This window comes from Gossypium raimondii, chromosome 3 (genome assembly GCF_025698545.1).
Source record: "Gossypium raimondii isolate GPD5lz chromosome 3, ASM2569854v1, whole genome shotgun sequence".
NCBI classification, from domain to species: Eukaryota; Viridiplantae; Streptophyta; class Magnoliopsida; order Malvales; family Malvaceae; genus Gossypium; species Gossypium raimondii.
Genome location: NC_068567.1, coordinates 7,265,261 through 7,276,244, shown reverse-complemented (window position 1 = coordinate 7,276,244; position 10,984 = coordinate 7,265,261).

Here is a 10,984-nt window from a genome sequence, read left to right as displayed (position 1 = left end):
GTTCAAGTTTAGACGTGTTGAGGTTTAAAGCCCTAAGTGTAGTTTATTCATCATTTGTACTAGTATATTTCAAATAGATTGGTTTGAAAGAATTCCATCATTTACATTAATATCTTTCATATTATATCCATAACGGTTTTTGCACGTCAAGCAAAATGTAAGCAAATATTGGCTCACTGATTACCTAACATTTAACTAATATTAAGTTGCATTATGTGGTCAAATCATAATGCGAGAAGAAAACTTATATTAGTAAGTAATATAAAATGTCCATGGTATGATTAATCGAAATTGAGTAAATAAATCAAAGGTCTATTACGTTGTCTATCAAGTCCAATATAGGAGACACCTTGTCTTAAGTGTCAGAGCGGTTGACTCCCAGAAGATATAGACATAAGTGTGATTATTTGGATTGACAACACATCAAAAATGACCCAAGTTGGATTAATCTTGGGTATGTTTATCGATTAATTCATTTTTGACAATCATAATGTGACTTAATTTAATCCTGAGTAAGCGACTGACTATATGTGCGTGACTCATATACGTTGATGTATTAATAGTCCGTGTTCAATTGACAATAGATACGAAAGCTGGTACATTGGGTATACCACTTTTACATGACATAGCTTTACTTGCAACAGTGAAATTCATAACCTAATAAAGGGTAAATAATATCCTCTCATCGATATTGCATGATAGATGGAAAGTAACTTGGCCAGGGGTCATTTGTCTTAAAGATAAATTATATAATTACTATTTTTTAGTAATTAACTTTTTAATTAAGGAAAATGTAATTGTTACCATAAGATAAAATAGAATCTATTGAGTGGATGAATTTAACCCAAAGAGATAAATGATATCCTATGAGGATGGCACACTTATAACAAGATTATTGGACAAATGCTTATTAAGTTACTTTCATAATGGTATACAATAAATGAGAGTTCAATCATGGTACTTCAATGGAATGACTTTATGACTAAATAATGTTGCAATTAATAGATTAAGAGTTGGAACTTAATTACAAATTATTTGAGCCTAATTATATATGTCCAATTGGTCCCTTCACTAGGTTGACATAACCCAAAACAGAATGCATGTAGAACTGATACTACGGAATGAATGAAAATGATGATTAAGGGAAATATATAGCATATACCATTATCTGAAGTGAATGCGTTTTCTCTCTAAGTACATGAGATGAATTAGAAATTAAATTAATTTCTTCGAATTATTATTAAATTAATTGCAATTAAATAATTGAAGTTTAAAGAGAAAATTAAATTAATTAGTCATCACAATTTTATTAAATAAGGCAATTAAATATATTTCCTTATAGAATCTAGTATAGTAAAGTCATCATGACTTTCATGGAATCGAAATTGAATTGAGAAAATAATTTAGTTGAGTAAATTAATTCAATTAAATAAATAATATTTTGGGAAATAGAAAAAAAATCATTATTAGGTTAGTTAAATTATATGAGTTAGTTAAAAGTCTAGATGACACTTATGATTATCCTAAATACACGAGATGAGCCCGAGAACCCATCAAGCTTGGAAGGGGGCAATAACCCAAGTAAGGGAATTTTAATTTCTCTATTAAAGTTTTATTATTTAATCTACCCTTATTCAAGTAAAACTCTTGTAACTTTTTTATTGACCACCTCCCTCGGTGCGCAACGTACAAACGTCGGAATCCAGAGAGATATCAACAACTAAAGACAACAAGAGATCGGAAATTATATTATCATGTGATGTCTAGAAGTGTGACAGGTCAGTTATAATATATTTGTATAACAGGGTACGGAGTACTCTGATGATCAAACCCAAGAAAGTTGGTGATTAAGCAACTTCTAGTGACAAGCACGCAAAATAAATAGTCTAACTAACTAATTGCTAAACACTATAGTACGACAATCCATAATATCGAGAATAATTACACTAATTTACCACTAATTAACACAATGACTAAATTGTAAAATATGAAAAATTATGAAATTAAGTAATGAATAACAAATGGCAGTTGATTGATTTTGATGTGGTTCACTAATCTTTGACTTAGGTATCTAAATTGGTTAAACTCCTAAAGTGGTTTCGTTTTACCTCTCGGCCTCAATTTTACCAAATTGGACAAATTAGTCTGGTTTATCTCTCGACCTCACTGGCTAACTCGTGATTTATCAAATTGGTTCCCAATAAGATCTCCTCTAGGTCTCACTCATCTTGATTTTTCCTTATGGGCATCAATCATAAGTTTTTAATTCTATTCGATTTAGTCTAATTTATTTGCAACTTAGTCCCTCATCCAAAAATCAGCTTACCCACATCTCCATCAACCAACCCCCTTAAAGTTTAGTTACCCATGCTAAAAACTAATCTAAAAATCATGAAAGAAAAGAACATAACAACCATGAACATAAAGCTTGAGAAAAAAATGAAAGATTGTTTTTTAAGCTATAAAACTTGAAAGAAAAGTAAATATAAGCATTCAATGGTAAAATGAAAACTAAAAGAAATATAAAAGGTAAAGTCTTTAACAGATTAAACTAAAAGAAACTGAAATACATTGAGCTAAATGTTGAAATGTCATTACAAGCAATGAAATGGACTAAAAGTGCAAATAAACTCTAGCTACAATAATAACTAACAAGAAGAACAACAAGAACAATGAGGAAATTTGCAGAAAAATAACTTTTATAGCTAAGGAAAATGGAAATTAAGAAACCCTGAAAATAGAGAAGAAAACCTAAAATAACTAAAGAGAAAACTAAGCTAAAACTAAAGCTAATGTGTGTAACCCTCTTGGAAGGTGGATATCGCGGTACCACTATAGGCGGTCTTCATCCCGGGCCTATTTAGGGTGTTGCGATTCCCATGCTCCAATGTCATGATACCTTTTTCTTCGGTGATCTTTTCGCACAATTTCGAGCCACTGTCGAGTACCTACAACACTCCATCAGATGATAGGGCCACCAATGGCACAATTGGCCAATTTGAGTTTCAAAATGATTAAAAGGAAGTATTTACACTTATTGAATTGAAAATCTAAAATCTACACTAAACTACAAAAATACGCTAATTTGCTTGAAAACAAACTTCTTAAATATAACGAGGAAGCTTAATTTGACATATCAAATTACGACAAATCACTTATAAATAGGAACAATGGTATGAGCTAATGACACGCCAATTATTCATATTTTGAGCATCATTACTCTGTTAGAAAATAGTGGCAATTTATTTAGAGAATAAATTCCATTTTCTCGCGTGCTTAAGGTTTTTGGTTTCCCATAGAGAGAAATTAATTTGGTTGTACTTAGGCTTTTCATATTTTTGAGTTTGTAATTAGATTGTAGACTATCATCTCCATGCAAGAATTTTTAAATTTTAATTTTATTTTTATAAAATTAAAAAAAAAATTATGTGAGCCAAAAACAAACTAATTAATTTTTTAACCTTAAAATTTTTTGATGAAACCCAAAAAAGTGAGGCGGACTAAAATAAAAACAATGAACGAATGACAACGAGCCAACATGAGAGGCAGTTGGCACTAGGAGGTGTGGGCGAAGTTTCCCGGAGCGTCACACGTCGCATGACACTCATGCGAGCTAGCGGGGGTGTCTCCCCTGGCAGGAGGGGTTGCACTGAGGGAGGTCGAGGCATTGTTGCCCCTGCCAGTCTGTGCAACTAGAAACATAAGCCAAGGGCATTGCGGCCCAAGTCTGTTGCCTTACACAACAACTGATTGGGAGAAGGTTAGATAGGGGCTGAGGTCACATTCCCCAGTTGATCGGAACTTGCCAATCCCAATGAAAACAACAAAAGGGCCTCGACCTGAGCTTATTGAGGTCAACTAGCAGCAAGGAAAACCAATGGAGTTTTCTTTGTAATCAAGAAATCCAAAAATTGTAACTTCTTTTTAAAGTTTATAAATAAAGTCTGGCTAGAAATAAATAGTTAAAACTTATAAAAATAATTAAAATATTTTCAAAATTTATAAATTAGTTCAACCAACTACTTTTTGTTTGAATTTCAATTTTTACCAATTCCAAACTATTCGCTCCTGATTTAATTATTTTATCCAAACTAAAATATCAATCAAGTCCTTAAAAAAAAACTAACTTATCCGATCCAACCACACTACTTCAAAGTTTAATATAATTCCTTTAATAACCGATATTCACAATAAAAAAAACATAAAACATTTATTACATTTACGATCACGAAAACATTCAATTGCATTAATTTAAATCAATGAAAATAATATATGATAAAAATATATAAAGAATTAGGGTTTAGGGTTGTAAATATTTTAAATTCTTTTATCATGGCATTATATCTACGGATATAGTCGGTAAGATATTTCAGGAGGACCAGCAGCGTCTGAATTTCCTGCTAATGATGTGATTATTCGATATTTATTTTCATTTTGGACCTGCCTTTTCATCCAATTATTATTTATTTTTTCCTGTGGTCAAACATTCATAAAATTTTATTACCTAACATATACTTCTTTTGGGAAAAACATGCCTAAGTAGTCAAACAAATTGTTGTTTATAAAACATAAGTTTGGGTCAAAGACGCTTCACATTGAGAAGAATCATTAGAAACAAATATCAGAGCATATGTAGATTGTATTAATTGTTTTTTCTTTTTTATTTTGATAATCTATTAATTAGTTTAGGGACTTTTGTTTGTCTTATATTACATTTTAGTTATTTATGTTTGAAATATTACGTTTTAGTCATTTATGTTATCGTTTTGTTACGAGGTGGTCACTCTACTGTTAAGTTAACGACAAGTGGACATCCAAGTTGGCATATAAAACATATTTTCATCCCAGCAACTGGATATCAAGTTGGCATTTAAAACCCATTTTGACTGCCACGTTGTCGTCAGGATGGTAACGAAGTTTAACGATAGAGTGACCACTTCGTAACAAAACGATAATGTAAGTGACTAAAACGTAACATTTCAAACATAAGTTACTAAAATGTAATATGAGATAAACAAAAGTTTACCCATTAATTTATGTTAAATTCTAAAATTACTATTAAATATTGTATTGGGCTAACTGTATAAAATGTAAATAGATTTAAGTGTTAAATGTTGGTTTAAAATTGATGTGTAGCATGTTTTAAAACATATGAATCAAATTGTAAATATGTGTGCTCTTACAATATGATAGCTTAGATCTAACATATGCACGTGCTTACCATTGTATCCATGTGTATACCAATCAGTTTGAACCAGCGTTTAACACCTAAGCTAATAATTAAGTTGACGGAATGACTTAACTGATACAATTTTAATACTTTGAAGATACAATTAAAAAGTTCTAAAATTTGAGGACCAATTTAAATTTTGAACCTGGACATATTATAGAATTAACCTTATTGTAATTAACTATCAAATCAGGCATTTTATATATATATTTATATAAACTAATACTCCCGAACAAGCCCTTCCTTTTAATTCAGTTTATTCTTGAATTATGACACACTCATGATGTAAATGAAAAATAAAATTATAAAGATTTTTAATTGAAACCATGAAATATAGATATTGAAAATTATAAAAGTTTAGCTTCGAATTTTATTTTGTATTACTTTCAAGTATATTTATTGGAATGCTTTAAATAGATAAAACTCCAACTTAAATCCTCAAAAAAAAATCCATTTGCTTTAAATTATTTATAAAATGAAAATAGAAAAGTGTGTAAGGACATGAACGCACCGTCATCCCGTTGGAATTGTCAACCCCATAAACCAGAAAACCCTGGCCAGCTTTTTGACAAAATTACTGCAATTTATAAATAAAATAAATTTAATGGAATGCTATTCATTTTCCATTTGTCCAATCAGCTCAAATTCTTAAAATTAATTGGTTAATAATTAAAATTAGGCATAATGATTTATTTCGCCTCTAATTTTTTAAAAAATTATTTTAATTTTTATGTAATTTTTTCTCTTTTAACTTTTAAATTTGCATTATTTGTTGAATCACTCCAAAATAGATGAAAAAATAATTTTACCAAGATGATGCTAAATGATCAATTAATTAATTTTTAAATTTAAAAATTCAAAAATATATTTTTAAAATAAAATTTTTAAAACTACTAAAAAGCAAAAAAAATATAATTTTTAATGTTTTTAATTTTTAAAAAATTAATTTTTAACGTAGACTACCACGTCAGCAATGTTAACAAACGTCAATTTTTTCATCTATTTTGGAATGATTTGACAAACAAATCAAGTTCAAGCGCTAAAAGAGGTGAAATTTTAAATGAATGACTAAAATGACTTTTTTTTATCAAGTTAGAAGGTCAAATAATTCATTATGCCTCGAAATTTTTTTTGGCTTATAAGATTAAATTTTTGTAAAATATTCAAATTGAAACCAATTTTTAATTAATTCTTAATTTTAAAAAATGTAAAAAAATTATTTTTTGGGTAAACTACACAAATAATCACCCAATTATCAAAAATTCTCATTTTAGGCACCCAAAATAAAAAGATTGCAATTTTGGCACCCATATTATATAATCCGTTCATTTTGGTCACTCCCGTTTCAAACTCTAACGAAAATCTTATACGACATTTCGGACACGTGACATAATTTATCACGTCATAAGTATTGCATACCATTTTAAAGGTCTAAAATACACTACACCAAAACAGGCTTTTAGCGGCATTTTTAGCGGCGTTTGGATAAAAAACGCCACTAAATATTGATCATTAGCGGCGCTTTATGGAAAACGCCGCTGAAAATAAGCATTAGCGACGTTTCCAAAAGCGCCGCAAACAACCTAAGCCCAACGACGTCGTTTTCTTAGCTTTTGGGGATTTAGCGGCGTTTTTAATAAAGCGCCGCTAATGGTCAGGGCTTTAGCGGCGTTTTTGAGGAAGCGCCGCAAAAAAACACAGGCCTAACGACGCTGTTTTGTGGGCTTTTGGGGATTTAGCGGCGTTTTTAAGAAAGCGCCGCTAATGGTCAGGGCTTTAGCGGCGTTTTTGAGAAAGCGCCGCAAAAAAACATAAGCCCAACGACGCCGTTTTTTGGGCTGTTGGGGATTTAGCAGCGTTTTTAAGAAAGCGCCGCTAATGGTCAGGGATTTAGCGGCGTTTTTGAAAAAGCGCCACAAAAAAACATAAGCCCAACGACGCCGTTTTGTGGGCTTTTGGTGATTTAGCGGCGTTTTTAAGAAAGCGCCGCTAATGGTCAGGGCTTTAGCGGCGTAAAAACGCCGCAAAAAAACGTAAGCCCAACGACGCCGTTTTGTGGGCTTTTGGGGATTTAGCGACGTTTTTAAGAAAGCGCCGCTAATGCTTAGGGCTTTAACGACGTTTTTGAGAAAGCGCTGCAAAAAACATAAGCCCAACGACGCCGTTTTGTGGGCTTTCGGGGATTTAGCAGCGTTTTTAAGAAAGCGCCGTAAAAAAACATAAGCCAAATGATGCCGTTTTGTGAGCTTCCGGGGATTTAGCGGCCAAAAAAATAATGACACGTAGAAATAATTTGAAATAAAACACATGGAAAAATTAAAATACTATTATTTAAAATAATTGTAAAAGAGATAATAATAAATTTGTTTAGGGTTTTTGGTTTAGGGTATATGATTTATCTAAGATTTAAGGCCGGTTTAGGGAGTATGGGTTTAGGGATTATGGATTAGGGATTATGGATTAGGGTTGGGATTTAAGGGTTAGGGGTTTAGGGGTTAGACGTGCTAGAGGTTAAAAGTTAGGGATTTAGGGGTCGAGTTAGGGTTTTGGGTTTAGATTAATTATTTTTTTAATTTATATTTTAAATATATTCTTATATAATTGTAAAAGAGATAATAATAAATTTGTTTAGGGTTTTTAGTTTAAGGTATATGATTAATTTAGTATTGAAGGTCGGTTTAGGAGTTCATATTTTAAGGTTTAGGGAGTATGGATTTAGGGATTATGAATTAGGGATTATGGTTTAAGTGTTTGGATTTAAGGTTTAGGGGTTAAGAGTTAGAGATTTAAGGTTTAGGGATTCAGGGGTCGAGTTAAGGTTTTGAGTTTAGATTAATTATTTTTTAATTTATATTTTAAATATATTCTTATATAATTGTAAAAGAGATAATAATAAATCAAATATATTGAAATTATGAGTATAGTTTAAATTATTTAAGAGATATATAATAGATAGACTTTATATGTATTGAATGGTAAATTTAGGGTTTACTTGAGATTTGTTAAATGATAAAATTTTATACAATTAATTAATGCTTTTATATTTAAAAAATTTAATCTAAACCATTTGATATATTTAAATATTAGTTTAAATAGAATTAATAAATAAGTTAAAAAAAGTAATAGATTGATATGGATATTTAGGTATAATTATTTATTTTGGAGAGGACCAAATTATAAGAAAAAATACAAAAATAAAATGATATGGATATATAGGTAATTATTTAATTTAGATAATTCTAACTTAATAATTAATTACAACTATTTTATCATTTGTTTTCTTATTAAAATATACAATATATATTTATTTTGAGAGTACTTGTTTTTTTATTTTATAAAAAACAAAATAAAAAAATTTTAGCATAGCAAAACGGCGTCATTTTGTTCAAAATGAAATAATATTTTGCGGCGTTTTTATGGAAAACGCCGCAAAAGATAAGCAATAGAAACGCCGCAAAAAATAAATCAATTTTAAAAAAAATAAAAAAATTTGGCATAGAAAAACGGTGTCATTTTGTTCAAAATGAAATAGCGACGTTTTTATCAAAAACGCCGCAAAAAATAAATCAATTTAGTAAAAAATAAAAAAAAATTGTATAGCAAAACGGCGTCATTTTGTTCAAAATGAAATCGCGGCGTTTTTATAAAAAAACGCCGCAAAAATAAATCAAATTATAAAAAACAAAATAAAAAATTTTTAGAATAGCAAAACAGCGTAGTTTTGTTCAAAATGAATTTTTTTTGCGGCGTTTGCGTAAAAACGCCGCTAAAGGTAAGCAATAGCGGCGTTTTTGTAAAAAACGCCACAAAATAATTTTACTTTTAAAAAATAGCCCCCTTTTAGCATAGCATAGCAAAACGGCGTAGTTTTATTCAAAATGAATTTTTTTGCTGCGTTTTTATGAAAAACACCGCTAAAGGTAAGTAATAGCGGCGTTTTTGTAAAAAACGTCACAAAATAATTTTACTTTTAAAAAATAGCCCCCTTTTAGCATAGCATAGCAAAACGGCGTAGTTTTATTCAAAATGAAATTTTTTTGCGGCGTTTTTATGAAAAACGCCGCTAAAGGTAAGCAATAGCGGCATTTTTTGTAAAAAACGCCACAAAATAATTTTACTTTTAAAAAATAGTCCCCTTTTAGCATAGCATAGCAAAACGGCGTAGTTTTATTCAAAATGATTTTTTTTTTGCGGTGTTTTTATGAAAAACGCCGCTAAAGGTAAGCAATAGCGGCGTTTTTATAAAAATCGCCACAAAACTAATTTTACTTTAAAAAAATAGCGCCCTTTTAGCATAGCATAGCAAAACGGTGTAGTTTTGTTCAAAATGAAAAAAAATTTGCGGCGTTTTTACGCTAAAGGTAAGCAATAGCGGCGTTTTTAGAGAAAACGCCACAAAAATAATTTCACTTTAAACAAATACCGCCATTTTATAAAATCCCGCTTTCGAAATTCCCTTTCCCCCCTAAAATCCCTAATTTCCCACATCCAAGAAAAAAACCTAAAAGCTTATTCTACTGATCTGTGTTTCTTCCCAACTGAAGCCAAGCCAGTTCTTGTTTGTTCTTCTTCTTAAAACTCTCAAATGGATAAAAGTGGTCCAAAATCAAAGAACTCAGAACCAGGAAACCAAGGAAACGATGAGAAAAAGAGCAAAAAGGGATTGCGACTATTAGCTCGAGCAGGTTCTTTTTCTTGTTCCTTACTAATGCAACATATTCTGTTTTTAATATCTCACAAAAGTAACATTACAGACACTATTTTACAGTTGTCTAGTGTCTGAAAATATGGATATTTGCAGGGATTGAACTATGTTGGTTCAATGTGCTTTTCAGATTACGCATTTGTTCCTGTTGCTTCTAACGTTTTGCTGTTTAAATGCATGGCTTGTGCCTTTCCTTTCAATTTCCAAAAACCAAAAATTGAACTCCACTCCGACAACACACACAAACGCCTCTTACATTTCTGCTTATTTTTAGGGTTAATTTTTTTCTTTTATTAACCTAAATTTCATTTCTCCATCCCAAAAATCCTTGGATCAGGTAACTTGAAGAGATAAGCATATTCAGTTTTTTCCTTTAAATGTTTTTACGGGTTAAAAATCAAATTTTTTTACCGTCCATTTGTTCATCTAAAACTTTTTTGATCCTGGGTTTTGTCTAATATTAATAAAAGATCTTTATATTTGCTTCAAATTAAAAATCTCTTCTGCATGAAGAAAAGCAGCAAAATTATGATTGTTATTTTTCCGGGAATCTTGTTGTTCATTCTTGTTTGAAGATTAGATTAGATTGAAAATATTAATCTAAAATTTTGATTCTTTCCTTGTTTGGTTGGTTTGATAATGTGGTGCTTAGAATTAATAATAATGATGTTTTTGGAATGAAGTTGTAGCTAATGTTAATAGTTACAAGCCTTTGTGGGGGTAAAATATTCATCAGCCTTGAGGTAATCAATATTCAATTTACATACATATGATTAGAAATATTCATAAGCCTATATAATTCATCAGCATACAATATTGGCATCTGCTCACCCATTGTTTTGGGTTTGTTGTTGTTGCAGGGAAGTGAGAAGCTCCTTCAGCTAGTCTCAAATTACTCCATGGTTTCAAACTTGAAAAGATAAGCATAGAGAAATGTCGATCACCCACACTAATTTCCTGTCCTGAATAGTTCTATGGTGATGATAAATAATTTGTTTGTGGGATGAACTTGCCTAATGTCTTATAGGTTTAAATTATTATATAGTAAA